Here is a 16,904-nt window from a genome sequence, read left to right as displayed (position 1 = left end):
TGCAATCAGCTATAAGAAGTCAGAGCTTTTACCCAGAGTGTGCTGGGTCAAGCAAGCACAAGAGACGTTGGTGTAAAGCATCTGAAGGCTGCATGCATCAATGCAAGTTATCTTTGGTCACAGTGTTTCTTATTAACCTCACAGCTTTCACAAGGGCATTGGGGAAATCCACCTTAGTTTATTTTCAGAAGATAGCCTTAAAAGATACGTATCTGCCAGGAGTGTCCTGGGGAGATCTCAGCCACTGGTTCTCAGATAGCAATACTGCTTTTGAGTTTCACACTACTTGCCTCGGGAAAGATTTAACTTTACTTCAATTGCTGTGTCGGAACCACCATAAAGTACCAAAGACTCCATAGTGCTGAAAGTAATATTCCAGTTAGGATTACAGTAATAGCATGGTGTATAGAGAAGAATTAAAGTAGTGGTATGTTGAAATCATCAAACCCCAAGTTGGAATTGTATGTAAATACATATTATATACTGGCAACAAGAATCTGCTGTTCCTGTTCTTCCCTTCAACTTTATTCCCCCCCCATATATTTTTTTTTTTTGTTTCCTGTGTGAAAGTTGGTGGCTGCACACAGCATCAGAATACCCAAACTCACAGATTCTAGCAACACTTGCTCCGTGAGATACAGAGCTTTAGTCACCCACAAAAGACTTTGCTTTTTTTCTTATTCAGCCCTGCTATCGAACAGAACTGATGTCTCAGCAGCAATGCTTTAGCAATGAGTTAAGCTCTTAAGTCACTGTTCCATTCATGTAAGCTGTCTTCTGCATTTCACCTATTTTGTTGCTAATATAAAGCTTCTGCCTCCACCAGGAATATGCTTGAAATTAAGGAATGTCTGAATAAATTAATCTGAATACATCTGAGCAGGAGATATCCATCTTGAAAGTATTAAAAATACTCAGGTACAAGCAGACATGTTGATACTCATTTCTCAGCAATTGCTGAAAGATTTAACAAACCTAACACGGCATACTACACTTTTGGAGTGAGGCATAGCAATAGACTTGTATGTTTGCATTCCTTTGACCTGATGTCTTTGCTAATTACTGTTCAAGTAATTTAGTTGTTTTGCTCATAGCATTGTTTTGTTTTTTTTAGTATCTTGCAAAAAGAAACAAAAAATGTTCTTACAAAAATGGGACCAAAATGAACATCAGCTTGTGTTAGCAGGTTTAAAAGTAATTTGACTTTTCCATTGAGGAAAAGCGTATCCTGATGCATATAGTCAGTCTGATTACCACTGACCAGTCTAAGAGAAACGAGTTTGTAAAGACAGCAAAAAAAAAAATTAACAAATGACATCAAACATATGATGAAAACATCCCCTCCATTAAAATCTAGACTCTAAATTAACCATGTGCCTTTTGGACTAGCATATCTACACTGTGTCATCCTTCAGAGCTTCGCATGGTGAAGACTGCTGATGCATTCTGCTGCTACAAGAATAACAACATCTGTGCCTGTCACAGACATCTGGCCCCTACTGAAATTTTCACCAATGCATCCTGGTCTGCAGCTGAACTATTACCTAACAGCATGCCTAACAGCCACGTTACACACCTGTACAGCTACAAAACTCAGTCAGCTTAATAGTGAAGGGTTTTTACAACTTCAGAAATAGCATACTAATGAAAATATGTGCTTACACCAGAATTTTAATTGTCATGCACAATTTGCTGTATATGACACTGATACACAAAGTATCAAAGGCTAGCTAAAACAGGTATACTTGCCAAGGCAATGTACGCCTTTGATCAGCTATCTTTGTTTATCTGAATGTTTAAGATGAACTTGAAACACAATGGATAAATAGGCTGATGCTGAAAGCCAAATACTTTTTTTTTAAAAAAAAAAAAAAAACAACTTTGCATCATGTTTTATAACAGAACTCAGTAAATGGGCCTTCTGTTTATCTTACTACGTGTGTGTACACAGATGGACTAAAATGGACTTTTGTCTTCCTGCTAGACAGAATTACGTTAAACCCTTGAATGATGTCAGGTATTCATAACCTTATACCTATATTATAATTAGTCTGGCTTTATCTGGGAATAGCAGTGCTGGAGAGCGGCTTGGAAGCTGTTAGATATGCTGCCTAGACTGCTTTTGATTCCCTTGTCTCTTAGGATCTACCTTTGATAAACGCTGTGTGATGTCAAAAAGAGCATAAGCTAGCCTTTCTGTATTCAATACAGCCATGTGAGTACAAGAATAGTGTTTTCTTCCAAAAAAAAAAAAAAAGTTTGTTTTCTGAAGAATCACAAGTTATAAGACCAATGAAAAGGTAACAAAATTGTAAGTTTTGTTTTTTGTTGCCTATCATCCCTCCGTATGTTCTGAACATGTGCATATGTCTGCACTAGTCAGATGTGTGTATGCATCTAAATCTTCCTTTTTTATTCAGCTGCTCCTGGTTCAGTACCTGTGATTCTTCAAGCGAAGCTGAAATTTTTACTGTCATCCTAATGTACATCATTACAATGAGCAACTTCTAGAGAAATCAAGTATTGAATGAGGTTTGGTTACTGCACACCAGAAACTGTTCATGCACAGGAAAAATAATGCTTGAGGTCATGCCAAATCAGACGACCAGACTATTTATGTAGCTCTGTATCAGGTAAAAATAATAATAATAGAAACCTTCTGAAGCTGAGCAATTATATGCTCAGGCTTGGTTCTAAGAAGCTTGTCAGGAAGGAGCTATTTATGCTTGTTATTTTTAAACTGTGGTACCTAGCTCTGAGTACATTTTATTGTGGTTAGACTTCTTCAGAAAGTCAAAATAAACCCAATAAACCAGCTTGGTTAGGTTTCAAAAATAGAATACATGTATAAATCAAACTGCTGTATTTATTATCTATGAAGTAACAATGATTCTTCAAACAGCAACAAATGAAAGCTTTTTTTTTTTTTTCCTCCTATTAGAGCTCACATTACTTATTCAAACTGAATATTTATTCACTGTGCAGAATATCCATGCTTCAGCATCTCTGCTTTAGGAAAACATTACTCAAAAACTATTTTCTTGCTTTGATATTCTCAGTATACAGTGGTATACCAATTAACTTAGCAAGCTTGTATTAAGCTCTTCTTGGAAGCTTCCTAGGCTCTGTTTCTGACAAAAGGTACATGGCTCAGGTTCTCAGCCCTCTTGCTGAGAATCTAACTGCTATCTCAAATCTATTTCTAACTCCAGATGGCCACAGCTATGGTTACCTAACAAAATACAGCTATGTCAGATACAATTTAACAGATCACTTTGAAACTATGTGGCTTTAATGATCTGTATTATTTTTTTCCTCATCATTTGCAAACAAATGGGCTGCCAAGGTGTGTAACATGGAATGAGCCGGTGGACATGAGCTGAGTCACGCAGCAGGGACAATGGTCTGTAACCAGGACCTGTGTTCATGTTCTCAGGTTTCAAACTTCTGAGCAGTATTCCTGTGTGGCACTACTTCATTTCATGTTAGAGGAAAAGTAAATCTTGGTAATAGGCACTGCAAATGAGTACCTAAAATTCAAGAAAGCAACACCTCCTGTCTGGAGAGCAGTCTGAGAGAACTGGCTGGGGTAGTGCAGCACCTCTGGATTTTCCTAGAAGCAATTGCATTGCACTGAAATTGGAGAAGATGAAATTCTCTGCTGCACTACATGCAATAAGCCTCGAGACACTGGATATCTATAATACCATAAATTACAGTGGGAGCATATGGAGGATGGCAAACTAGTAGACAGCTTGTTGAAAAGTTTAAGAATATGCTCTATGTAAGACTATCAGTGAAGAAAGCCTCATACCATTTTTTTCCAGTAAAACTGTTGCTTACTATTTATAGAGCTGCTCTCTCAGAATAATTTATTTCTGTATTGCTTAATGAAAAACTGTTTCAGTTTCACTCTGATGTGCTTCCACACAAACTCACATTTGAAATCTATTGCAATTGACATTTCTGTCAAATATTTTTGTTCTTGAGTTTATATAAGGACCACCCAAGAATCATAGGCATAGGTGTGCCTAATAGGTGGGCCATAGTATTAGAGATGGAATTGATTCTGGAAGAAGGAATCTACAAATTTGTAGAGGTCTATAGCCCTTGACATGACAATGAACTCTTTTTTCCCCTAGATAAATATGCTTCCTAAATGAACGTGTTTATAGTAGTAGGAAAGGGGGAAAAAAAAAAAAGGAATAACCAAGAAAAAAAGTGTATAAAGACAGAATGAAGTGGTCAATAAACCTAGGAAAATGTGTTTGCAGTACTGTGGAGTTAAATATGGCACAATATATTTACCTCTGGCAGAGTGTCTCAAGGGGTATGTGTATGTAAAACATACCGAGCTTTCACGTAAAGCTTCTTTTGTTAACTGTCTTAAAGCACTTAAATTGGCTTGACCCTGAAAGTGAATTTAAACTAAAGTGAATTTAAAAATAGATACTGAAGTGAACTGTAAAGTAGTAACAGCATATACTCGGTTTGTATTGGACAGTCTATTCTATATCATAAAGGATGACTTTATACTCAAAAGATTTACTAAAAGAAATCTTTGGTGGTTAGAATCTGCAGACACAGAAGCCTATGTAACCCCATCTCATAGCCTGACTAGCTTTCACTGAATTCTTTGAGTGCATGAATTGCTCAGATGGATCTATTTCCAGAATCTAGGCTTTCCAGGGAAGTAACAAAGTCGCTACCCACTTAATCTATGATGATAAATGCTGAAGCTTTTGTGGAGAGGCATCTCTTGTGCTGCCCATATGGGGAGTTAGATGTTATTTTCATAGGAAAATAAAAACTCCCAATGCTTAGCTCTGCTATTTGGCTGAAAAGATGCTGGTGAGAGTGGAGAAAAGGTATGCAATGTTAACAGCCCAAGAGCATCCACTCTTAGTTGGGTATGGATAAAACCAAGTTTGAGTTTGTTTAGGATAAAACAACAAAAATAATTAATGAGAACAGACTGTGCTACAGTTTCCATTCCAGCAAAACAAGTACGCTGCTTTGCTAGCTTCATATATAAGATGTCCTATTGTTGTAAACATGTATAAAACTTAAATTCTACAATTCAGGGAAGAAAAAAAAAAAAAAAACACAACAAAACACACCACCCAACTCTAACTTACATTGTTTAACTATCTGAAACTTGGCTTGCTTTCCTCCCTGTCTGTAGTCACTTGTTCCATAGCTACTACTACTCTTTCCACTCTTTGTGAAAGTTTAAAATCGTATGAATGGTATTCTATCAAAACCACCCTTTAAGTGAGCATCTGTTCTATCCTCTTTTCTTTTTAAACTTCTCATGCCATGTTTTTATTCATATTTTACTGTATTTTGAGGTTCTTTTGCCAAAGTCTGTACTGCTGTCTACAATGTTATAGGGACATGCTTAGTCTTAAGACACGTGACTATTCACTATATGCACTGCTTTGGATGTATGCATTTCTCTTGGGCCAGCACTGATACATGGTTACGAATCCTGTTTACGTGACTGTGCATCAGCGGACATTGTCAGTTTAAATGTGACACAAGAGAAAAGATGCTCACGAGAATATTGTAAAGTATGATTCACATTTGTAAATTTTATCCTATATAGATGTGATCTTGGTCTGGGTTTTTGTTTGGCTGTTTGATTTTTTTATTTTTTAGGTAGGTTGAGTCCATGGCAGTAGGGAGAAAGAGGTGTTTTTCAACACAACTGATGTGTTTAGCCTTGTAGAAAAGTGCTACAAGATTTGTTAAATCTTTTCTTTGTTTTAGCAATATCCTCAAAATAAAAGGCAATATTACACTGGAATAAGTGAATAATGTCCAGAATATGTAGGAATAAGGTATTGAATCATGGTATTCCAGGGACAGGGCCACTTGTTGCAGCTGTGTAGGGGTGCTTACTGCTGTCACTGTTTCACTCTCCTATTACTTGGCAACCATACTTCTTCCTGGAGGGCACCAGTAGCTGAGGTCTTTTTTCTTTCTTATTTGGTGTTTAGGAGAAACAAGCCCTAAAGTACTGCTTTTTCCCTTCCCTTTGGTATGTTTCTACAGAGTTAGTGAGTTTTTTAACTAAACTTGATCCTTGGTTTATAGCCGAACATGGCTTCCTCTGCAGAGCAATCCCAAACAGGGCCGCGACAATTCTCCTGGAGGCTCTTAACGCTCACTTGACTAACACCTGAGGGAACTTCTGTAGCTATAAACACCAATGTGCGTGAAAAGTCGTGGTGGAGCCGCGTTACTCCTCAGGGGCTCTCCCTGCAGCCCGCTGTGGGACTGCGCAGTGACCGCCACGTCCCCTGGGCTTCCCCATCCCCACTGCGCTGAGGCGCACGCAGGGCGCTGCTCCCCGACCCCTCCAGGGGAAGAGGCTCCAAATTAGCTTTTTTTTTAACTCTTTTCCCCGCCCCGCGGAGGGCGGCGGGGGCGCCCCCAGGGCGGGTCCGCGGCGCCTGAGCTCCCAAATGGCGGCGGGGGGCGGGCGGCGGGCGGCGGGGAGGAGCCGCAGCGATCGCTCGGCGCTCGGGCCGCGGGGAGGGCGGCGGGAGGCAGGCGGGAGGGAAGGAGCCGAGCGCCGGCGGCTCGATGAGGCGGCGGATAAATGTCTGGCTGAGCGGGAGGCCGCCATTTTAGATGCGGAACGGGACGGACGGCGCCGAGTGACGGGAGCGGGGCCCGCAGCCGGCGGCCGCCGGGGGGGGACACGGGTAGGAGCGGCGGCGGGCGCGGAGGGGCTGCGGGGCGGAGGGGCTGCGGGGCGGCCCCCTTCTCCTTCTCCTTCTCCCTTCTCCTTTCTCGGGGCAGCGCCGGCCGAGCCCCGGGCGCGAGGGCAGCTCCCGTTCGGCCGCTCGCCCCCTGACAGGGGCCGGGGGCAGGATGAGGGCGGCGGTGCTGCCGCCGGGGCCGGGCGGGCGGGTGGGTGCCGACGAGCCCCGGGCCGTGGGGGGGGGGGTCCGCGGCGGGAGCCGCCGCCCCTCGCACCTCCCCCCATTCCCGGAGCCCCCCCGGGCGGGCCCCGGGGCTGAGGCGGCCCCGAGCTGCGGGGGGCCCCCAGCGGCTGCCCCGCTCCAGGCCGCCCGCCGGGGCCTGCTCAGCGCGGCCGGAGCTTTGTCTGCGCCCGGCCTCCCGCGGCCTCGCTGCTGCCCGGCCCGCGGGGCCGTGAAGGGAAAACGGCTTCGGGGCGGCCCGGCGGGACCGGCGGCTCCTCAGGCGCGTTTCTGCTTGAGCCGTGGGTTTGGGTTTTGTTTTCCGCGTAGATTCGGTTCAGAAAGCAGGGCGAGGGGCAGCGGTTTCCTGGTTCCCTCCGAGCTGTCCCGGCTGCGCCGTGTGGACGTGGTGCGGCTCCGGGGCAGCGCTGTTCCCGGACTCTTTATCTGCAGCCCCAATGTACACAGCAGGAACCGGCCCCCACCGACAGCACCGCTGCTCCTCGCCATTGTGTGCCTCGCCTACGTCAGGCACAATAACCCGAGCAGGTTTTTTTTTTCCTCCTTAGCCTCTAAGTGACATCCGTAAGTGCAGGGGCCTTCCCTTGGACAATGGGACCTCGGAGCCAGCTGCGGGGGGGCTGCCCCAGCAGGACAGGTGCCCCTGGCTGCACCTTGTGGCTGTGCAAAGCCAGGGGCTCTGATGGGCTCAGCCTGAGATTCCACCCAAAACAACAATGGCTGAAAATATTTTTGTACAAAAAACTTCCAGCACTTTAAGGTTTTTTTTTTTTTTTTTTTTTTTTTTTTTTTTTGGCTTCTGAGAAGCCCAGCTCCAAATATTGCCCAAGATTTCTTCATCGGGTAAGCCAGGATAAAATTTCAATGGATAGGCTTATCCTCTAGGATGTGTCTGCAGTGTGGGTGCAGGAGAAAGGATTGCACTGATGCATGTGAGAGTAAATTCCTAGCAGTTCAGTTAAATCTGTTATGTGGGCACTTGTTAAGAATGGAAATGGCTTTAATTTAGGTTGTCTTAAAGAATATTTTCCGTAGGCAAACCCTAAGGCTACAATTAATCATAAAAATGAGTGTGGGTCTGTATTTTATGCATATGAAATGGATGATTGATTAATATGGTGAGCAATTTAGTCTTAGATTATTAAATCAGAAGTGGACTAGCTTATTTGGGTTGGAGCAGTGCTGCTTTCAGAAATCTGGAATGTGTTTTTCATGTGGTTTGTTGCCATACTTAATATCTTCAGGACTGGACAACTTATTGTGCAACACTGCTGACTAACCTGCTTTGAAAGAAAATCTGGAAGTAGCAGACAAAATATCTGTTTTTTCCAAAGAAATAAAACTATGTTTTTCAGTTTAGTGCTTTTGCTGTGTACATAAGAATTTTGATTTTTTATTTTTAATGGCAACAGAGTCTATTCAAATTACACAAGAAGTTTACTGCTGTCTCAGGGCCTGAACTTACTACAACTTATTAAAATAACTCATATTTTATAAACCACAAACATGAGCCACGGAAGTTGTTGGTCAGCATTTCTTGGTGTGCTAAATCAGCAGTAGTTTCTTCTGGGGCATATGCCGCCCTCCTCCCCTCCAGTTTAGTTATTTGTCTCATTCACTGTTGGGAAACCGGGAGTTGAGGGAAAAAACAAGTTTTCCCTGTTTTCTGTCCTTGAAAACAAATTAAGATGAGATGGTGAGAGCTGTTAGCTCTAAAGCTGTTGCGGGAGATGAAATCCAAAGCTTCTAGTTGAAATTATGATGACTAAGTCAGTCCTTAATCAGTTAGTTTCAAATGCAGGACTTGTGCTGATAACTTCATCTTTGAGTTGTATATACAGAATGTTTAAATTATTTCTTATATTACTAATAAAGTCATGTGAGCACATGAGCCAATAAATCTACTAAATACATATTTGCATTTGGGTGTGTGATCATCTCTGCTGCAAAGATGCCGTCTCTCCCCTCCTTGACACCTTCACTCGTTCCCTTTGCCACAGCTTTCTGGTACCTCCAGCATCTCCTGCCTCCCCGTATTTGATATTGCCGTGCTTGAGCACTCTCCAGGCTTTTTCTCCCCCCTCTCTCTCTATTCATATGTTCCTTGTCTACCTTCTTGGCCTGCCAGCTAGGCAGGAGGGAGGTTTTTTCTTGTTTTGGTTTCATCATGTGGCGAGGTGCTGCTGCAGCTGGCACACCAAAGGCTTGTGCTGCGGTGCCCAGCTGATGGAGAGGCTGCGAGAGTGAAGGATTCTGTTGTGCTCTGGCTCCCTACTTCCATAGTGTAGGAACTTTATATTCTTGATGCCTCTCCTTAACTGGTTAGTCGAAATAAGCTTGTGTGCCCAAGAGTTGCTGGAGGAGAGGATGAAGGACAGCTGGATGGCATGGCCATGTGAGACTAGTTGCTGAGGACACAAGGGTAAAAGTTCCTGCGTGCGGTTTCATTTCCAAAAGTTCTATGTAAATGCAGCTTGAAACAGATGAGTAATTGGAAGGGGTGGTTGTTTCTTAAACAGTAAGCTCACGGAGCATATTCCAACTTAAAAATGCAGAAATCTAAAGACTGCAGCTGCGAGAAGAGGAATAGAAGAGAGCGCTCTGTTTCTCATAAAAATACCAAATTGCATAAGTCCAAATTATCTTTATTTCAGGAAGTAACAAAAATACAAAAAGCAAGATTAAAACTTACGAGTTAACTAAAATTTCAAGTATGATAATTTAAGCATGATTTCAGTAAGTTTAAGATCAGTTTGTACATGAGCAGGCGTTTTCATCACCATTGCACCAGTGTGGTACACGATGGCTTCCACAAAAGCCTTTGGTATTTCTGGTATGAAATCTAGTAGCTGAAAGAAGCTTCTAACTTAGAAATCTGTTGTGTATTGAATAAGGTTGTGGAAGCATTTTGTCAGCTCTACAAGTTAATTAAAAGAAAGGATGATACAACACTAGGAAATGGGGGAAAAATGTTGCCTTGATGACAAATGAAATTTTTTTTTTTTTTAAGCAAAGACCATGCACTAGCTTATTTGTTTTGAGACAGCATGAACTAAATGCACCTTACTTTGTACGGCTTTCTCCACTGGTGATCCAGATATATATTTGGTGATGTTTGTAGGCTTTCTGAAAAGCAAGTCTGTTTTGGACAGAGTTCTGTGAATAATTCGCAGTGCTCTGTTGGCTCTTGCTGCGTACACTATTTTTCTGTAAACAACAATTTTGCTTTGAAAAGCAGCTGGCATACGCTTATTCCTTTAGTGACTTGAATATTGTGTTTGTACTATAAATGTCATCTATTTCACACAAAGTTGATTTTATTGCAGCAGTGTGTGCTGACCTTTTACAGTTTAATAGAATATGGTCAGCTTGTGTACTGAAATGCTGCAGAGCGTACAGTAGATGAGGATAAACAAAAGTTCTTGAGTCATTGGGAAAGGAGTGGAGCATTTTCTGGGCAGATTTCAGAGCTAAGAATTGTAACCGATAATAAGCAAGAATGTTTACATAACGGAGTATTTTTTAAGGGATCTAATGCGATCGAATCACTTATTTTGCAGAGGTTTCTGCCCGCTCATGGGGAGTGACGAGCTTTTTAGAGCTCAGCTTGAGCAAAAGCTCAGGATTCGTGTGGAACAATGTAGTGGCAAACGCAGGTCAGCGCGGTTGTTTGCTGTCGCAGGTGTGTCTGTGCTCTGCTTTTCCTGGGCATGCTCCTCACGTCTGCGTGCTGCCGCAAACACGGCAGGGCTCTAGCACAGCTCAGAGCCGACTGGTTTTAGCTCAGGCAAAAGACTTTGTATTGCCTTGCAGGTAACCTTAGTGCATGGTGAGTGTGTGTCTCTGCCTCGTTGTCTTTGCATTATCTGCAACCTGCTGGCAGGGCCTTTATTGGCAGCTCAGTGGCATTGCTCTGTGGGGTCATCTCGCTTGCTGCTTGGGGCTCTTTGCAGGTGTTGGACCGATGGCTGCAGTGGCCTTGGACTGCTGCATTAGGTGGCTCTGTTTCAAACTTCAGCTTGTGCTGCGTGTGTGCTGCTGGTTTCACACCAAAGTACTCATTTCTGGCTAACAGCTGACAAAAAGGTGTGAATTCATACGCCTTCCACTTGAAGTACACAGTATCGGTTAAGAGCAGTTGAGACATCTTGTGTATTTTTAGTTCCCAAGCCAGGGAGGTTGCTTCACTACTGTGAAGCTGGGTGTGGCGTGGGGTTAACCATATTAATTAAAGCTAGCTCAGAGGTTTAGACTTTAAAAAATGGCTCAGAGCCCCCATCACAGCGCTTTGTTACATAACTTTTTCCACTAGAGAAGAAGGTAGGGCTCTGCCAAGGTGTGCTTTAGGAACACCTAGCTGGAGAGGCAGGCCCCAGAGAGATGCAAGGTGGTGCCCCGCTAGAAGAAAGAGGTCTTTAATGCTACCTTTGTAGGGCTGACTTTTAAGTATGTATTGAGAAAGGTTCATATGCAACCAGTTGGCCTTTTTGTCTTTCTGCAGCCGTTCAGTTTGGCCGTCATTCGCCCTAGTATATGTCTCTGTCACCTCCATCAGTAATTGGGGCTTTTTGCATGTTCCACTGTCTTGTTCCATTCTCCACCATTTAATCATGCTTGCCCAAAGTCTGGCCGTGCTTTTGGGATTTTCTAGAGTGGTCTTTTTGGTCTGTTAGAGTAGCACTAAAGGCACTGCCCGCTGTTCCTACCTGCGGAGAAGATGGAGGTGTCCTTCTCAACCCCCTGCCCAGCCACAACTGCTTGTTGGGCAGCTGGGTATTGCCAGCCTTCCTGCTTCAGTCCATCTCTCCCCCTGTTCAGAATAAATTGCATGCAATACTTTACACACAAGTTTTTTGGGGAACCTGAAGGGATCCCAGCAAGACAGGTGAAGGTGAGGATTCCCTTGCAGGTGCGTGGAATTGGCATGGAAGTTGTGTTTGCAGGGACGGGGGCGGCTGTCCTGCAGGGGAGGGAGGGCTTGGGCTTCAGGCATGGTAGTGCTGCTGGGAGAAAGAAATACGAGTTAAGTTTTATAAGATTTTTAAAAAATTCCTAATTTATTGCTACCAAAAATGCTAGATGCCTGATTCCCAAGTCGTCATCATTGAAAATAAAACATTTTTGTAAAGGTCTTGTTTAAAGCGAAGATGAAAGAACCTGTGCTGACTTCTCAAATGAGTTATTCCAGTTGAAAAGGCGTGTTCTGATGCGCAGTAAAACTTGATTTTTTTAAGGTGTGTTTTAGAAACTCTGTTTTTAAGTTGCACCAAAAGTTGATCACACGTGTGCTGTGGGATGCGACTCCAGCTTCAGGTTGTATAAAACCTTTTTTCAAGATTTCAGAGGTTCAGAATTTACCTGGCAACTGTTAATTGCAAGTTCTTGTCAGGTAAAAAGTTCCATTATTTTACTAATCTCTAACAGAACCTGAATTTCTTTAGGTCTAATCTGTTTCAGAAGCCCAGTAAAATACCCACTTGTTTTATCAGTTCTTTTTGCATTTATTGTATTTTATTGTAAAACCTGCATGGTTGTAAAAACACTCGGCCAATGTCCCAACTCTTCCTGCTAGACCTACGCCTAGCTCTTCGTATAGGCACACACTGCTGGGGCCGCGGGGTGCTATAAGGCATGGTTCTTACCAGGGCAGCAATCCCAAACGTACGGAGAGTTAAATACACTGACATTCCTTCAGTCTTTTATAGAACGAAGTAAAAAATGTAAGAGCAACTTTGTGCAAGCTAAGTCACGTCCTGCTGTTTTGTGTCTTTTTTTTTCCCCTCTCCCCTTCAATAACTGCAGAAAGCCGTGTCCAGTCAGTAGCAATACGTAGGCCTGAGAAGGCGTCAGGCTGCGCGTGGTGTTGAAGGTGGGAGGAGACTGGTTTCCTTGTACCTAGCTAGAAAGCTGAGCAGTTTCGGCCATCAGTAAGTCAAGTGGTGGCTAAAAGAGCTTGAGCTTGTAGCGCAGCAGCCCCTGTGCCTTGCTGAGCGCTGCCCTAGCAGCTGTAGATGTCTGTGCTGCCATGGATGCTACCTTTCTGTGGAAGCATGGAAGAGAACATCCTCAGGTGCTCCAAGGTGGCTGGGGCTGGGGGATGTGTTTGCAGGAATTGGCCCAAATGGGTTGATGGGGAGCAGCCCAGGGCAGGTGCTGGGGGAGGCAGGGGGCTCCCAGGCTGTGTTGCAGCCACAAGAAATGAGAGAGTGCGCAAGCCTCTAGCTTTGTGCTGACATTTAGCAAAAAATAAGCTGTATTTCGGAATTACATCATTCGTGTTAAATGCTTTTAGAAGCAATTGGAAAGCTTACCCAGGCACTAACAGCGTGCTGCAACCAACCCTTCGTGTCGGTGGTCCAATGGATTGATTTCAGCTGAAAGGGGTTTCGGAGCTTGCTCTTCTGTTCCTCAAACCTTTTAAGTTCTCCGTGTAACTTGTTCACTGGCAATCAAGAGGTTATAAAAAGAGAGCCAGCTGATGTTGCAATCTAAGCAGTGGCCATATAGTGGAAAGACTCTCCTTTGGCATGTTCACTGGAGCTATTTTTACCTATTCCAGTAAGATCTGCCCTTGTGATGTTAAATTACAGGACGGTACCTGGAATTATTTTGTTTTGCAGAAGCACAATATGCTCTGAAGAAAATATTCAATAAAATTATCAGGCAGATTGAGACTAAAATTGTCTCAAGCTTGAAAATATTTTTCCTTCAGTCACCAGAAATAATATTACTGCCGTGGCTGCAAGATATTTTTTATTTTTTGTTTGCACATTTTATGTCTGGAAGAGGCTTTTCTTTTTGTTTTTCTGTTTTGGTTTCCTTTGTATATTGAGTGTTTTGTCTGTCTCAGTTTCCCATGTGGAGCCTTTAAATAGGCGGTGTAATTTGAAAGATGGGAGTTAATAGCGCAGCCGAGGAGTAAGGGTAGTAGAAAGTTTTTTTGTCATAATTTCCAAGAAGGCCAGCGAGTGTTAATTAATTTTAAGCTGCCGGTTCCTTCGCTCAACAGAAAATGCATTTAATACAGTTGCTCAGAATAGATTTTCAGTGACAAAGTGCCATATCCGCCCGCCCGATGGTAGTGCGCACTGGAGGAAGCAGCGAGCGTGGCACGGCAGGGTGATGCTGTGGTCTGCATGGGCAGCAGCACACCCAGAACGTCCCCTCTGCGGGCTGCCGGGCTCACAGACAGCGAAACGCCGAGCTTCTGTGCTTCTCCTCTCCGGTCCAGTCCGGGTAGCTTTCCTAACGTCAGCATCTACTTCCAAAGTGACCTGACAGCACCGAAACGCAGCTGCTGCTTCACAGCTCTGTGCTTCAAACTCTTGATGGCTGTGAATTCGGTGTGATCATAGCAATCGTGACTGTTTCGGAGGCGGTGTTCGGACACTGTGAGTAATCTGGGGTGAGCGTGCTCTCCTTCAGTGTTCCCCGTGCAGAACACCTGCTTCCCCTGCTCCGTCCCTTGTCCTGTGGAGTGGCTCAGGTGGAAATCCTGCAGTAGGCACACTTCCTCCAGCACAGCGTAGTTTTCTTCTGCCTTGATTTTGCTATTGTCTTAGGTAAACAATTCTACTTCTCAGATTTAATGGAGCCTCCCGTCTGCAATAACAGCTGGGATTTTTGTCAGCTCACTGCATACGCTCTCCTCCTTGCCAATTCTGCTAGCAAATGCTCTCCCTGAGTTCAGTCGTTGCTCACCAGTCCTGCTAGAACTAAAGCCCTGGGCTTGTTCGGTGCTGTGCGAAGGCACCTGCTCCCTGCCTGCTCCACAGTCCCCCTGTTTTATCCTTTTCCACCACGGAAAGCATCGCAGTGCTCTGCGTGGAGCACGCTTGAAGGCTGCAGAGAGCTGTGCAGGCTGGGTAGATGTACGGTTCGGACTGTCAGGAGGTTTAAAATAAGTCGCGTAGGGTGAAGATCACAAAGCATTCTTCTGGTTTCTTGCTAGGCTTTGGGAGCTTGCTGTCTTGGGTAAAATCATTGCAGCTTCCTGCCCCTACACACCTGCCCTGTCCAGGAGAGACAGTACTTGCAACTGAAAGTGAACTAGCAATATAAGGGCTCTTCTAGTTTTTTTTTTTTTTTTTTTTTTTTTTTTTTCCTTGTGTACTTCCTCTTATTTCATATAAGGATGGACTTGGGTGAGCTGGGACTTCTCAGCCTGAGGAAGAGAAGGCTTTCGGGGAATTGTGTCAACGCGTAAAAATACCTGGTGGGAGGACCCTAGGCTTTTCTCAGGGGGCCCAGTGATGGCAGGAGGCAATGGGCACAAATTCAGATACGTGAAACTCCATCTGAACACAGCAAAATCACTTTTTTCTTTTCTTTCTTTTTTTTTTTTTTTTTTTTTTTTGAACTCTGCATGTGGTCAAATTCTGGACCGGGCTCCTCAGAGAAGCTGTGCAGAGCTTGTGTTGGTGGAGGTGCTCGAAACCCAGCTGCCCCCTGGGCAACCTTTTGGAGCAGACCCTGCTAACTAATTGGAGCTTCGTATCTTTAACCAAGGCTTCTGCAGATTCCCTGGGAATTCCTCCTCTTGCACTTAATGCTTGTACACAAGATAGAGAGCCTCAGAGGTTTGCCTTGTTACCTTTTCCTTTCTTGTTTTTGGATCCAGGGTTTGTTGCAGTGTTTGAGTCAGCGAGGTGGTTGCTGTGTAAGTAAGGGCCCGATGGCTGAGAAGAAAGCGTTCAGGATGTACTTGCTGTTTACTTTAGTGAGTTTCAGCAGTAAAAGATTTTTATGACGTTTCTTGAATAAGAATGAGATTCTTTAGCTGTTACTGGCATGTTTGTCTTGGTTGTCTTGCAGCCTGGCCTTACACAGTGCATCTCATTGCCCTGAAGTGTGTAAACATCATGGAGGGCCCCGAAAGGTAGTAGAATAGAGAGAAGACAAGTTAACCCTAATGCTGATGTAATTCATGAAATAATCTGTTGGTTATTAATTTGGTGTGTATGTTTGTCTATTAAAGTAGTAAATCTCTCTTTTTATTTTTTTGTCTTATTTTCCACAGATGATGTACTTCATCGTTTTGTCATAGGACTTCGTTCACGTAAAGGAGAACTAAAGGTATAAACCACTTTCTGTCTTTCCCTTCCTCTTTGCTCTGCCTCTTCCTTTCTTCCAAGTCCCCTGGTCACTGTTAGTGGGAATGGAACCTTAGCACACCGAGTTCTGTGCTTGTATTCCCTGACTACTGCTGAAATTTGCTTTTTTGTGTTTTGAAAAATTCCACAAAATTGGTATGATGTCTACAGCAGTTCCAGCATTTGCTTTACCAGAAGCGCGTGTTTAACTTAAGCTCTTGCTTTAGTCAGTCTCCGTGGATGTTTACTTTGTAGAGGAAAACCCCTCCCCGGTTTAGAACTTTATTGATACTTCTCTCTAAATAGCATTTGCCTTTCTCCCAACTACTGTTGTGATCTGTTGTGGGTAATGTAGACCTGATACAAATCAAGTCTGTGGCGTTATCTTTCAAGTGGTGAGGTTTTTGTTTTGGTTGTTTTGTTTTGTTTTTCTGAGATTGTACCTCTGAAACACTCTGCTAAATAAATAAATAAAACCCCACCCAGGTAAGAACTGTAATTTCTTAAAAGTATTTAGTGAGATAATGTAAGATAGAGTTAAACCGGAATGTAATTTTTCTCTTCAGGCACTAAGGACAGTGCATGTTTGGCATATATTAAGTCATTTTGCTTGTATTCAGTTGGTAAATTCTGCTTAGATTCAATTTTTATTTGCCGTTTTATGCAAGTTTCGTATACCTGTGCACTGGAAACAGTAAAAGAACATTGGTAAAACTGTCCAGGCACTTTGTAACTAAAATACTGGAGTATTACCACGTTAGGTTTGGTTCATATTGCAGATGCATACGTTGAACCATTCTCGGGTGCACATAATTGGCTATAAAATCCAAAGGGAATCATCAATTCTCATGCTGGAAGC

General features: G+C 43.5%; 1 protein-coding gene across 12 annotated transcripts in view; it reads left to right on the top strand.

The window, feature by feature from the left end:
* Nucleotides 1–16,904, top strand: part of RAF1 (Raf-1 proto-oncogene, serine/threonine kinase) — a 78,858-nt gene that overhangs the window by 25,940 nt on the left and 36,014 nt on the right. For 8 of the 12 annotated variants that reach the window (XM_084530567.1, XM_084530565.1, XM_084530562.1 and 5 more), the window contains one exon: nucleotides 15,973–16,028. The gene's annotated coding sequence lies outside the window, so the exon portion shown is untranslated. Of the gene's footprint in view, nucleotides 1–6,564; nucleotides 6,714–15,972; nucleotides 16,029–16,904 lie in introns of those variants that run through there. The other 4 variants (XM_084530563.1, XM_084530561.1, XM_084530560.1 and 1 more) reach the window with 1 other exon arrangement.

This window comes from Aythya ferina (genome assembly GCF_964211825.1).
Source record: "Aythya ferina genome assembly, chromosome: 10".
NCBI lineage: Eukaryota > Metazoa > Chordata > Aves > Anseriformes > Anatidae > Aythya > Aythya ferina.
The sequence above is the reverse complement of the archived record's forward strand: the minus strand, read 5'-3'. Positions and strand labels throughout refer to the sequence as shown.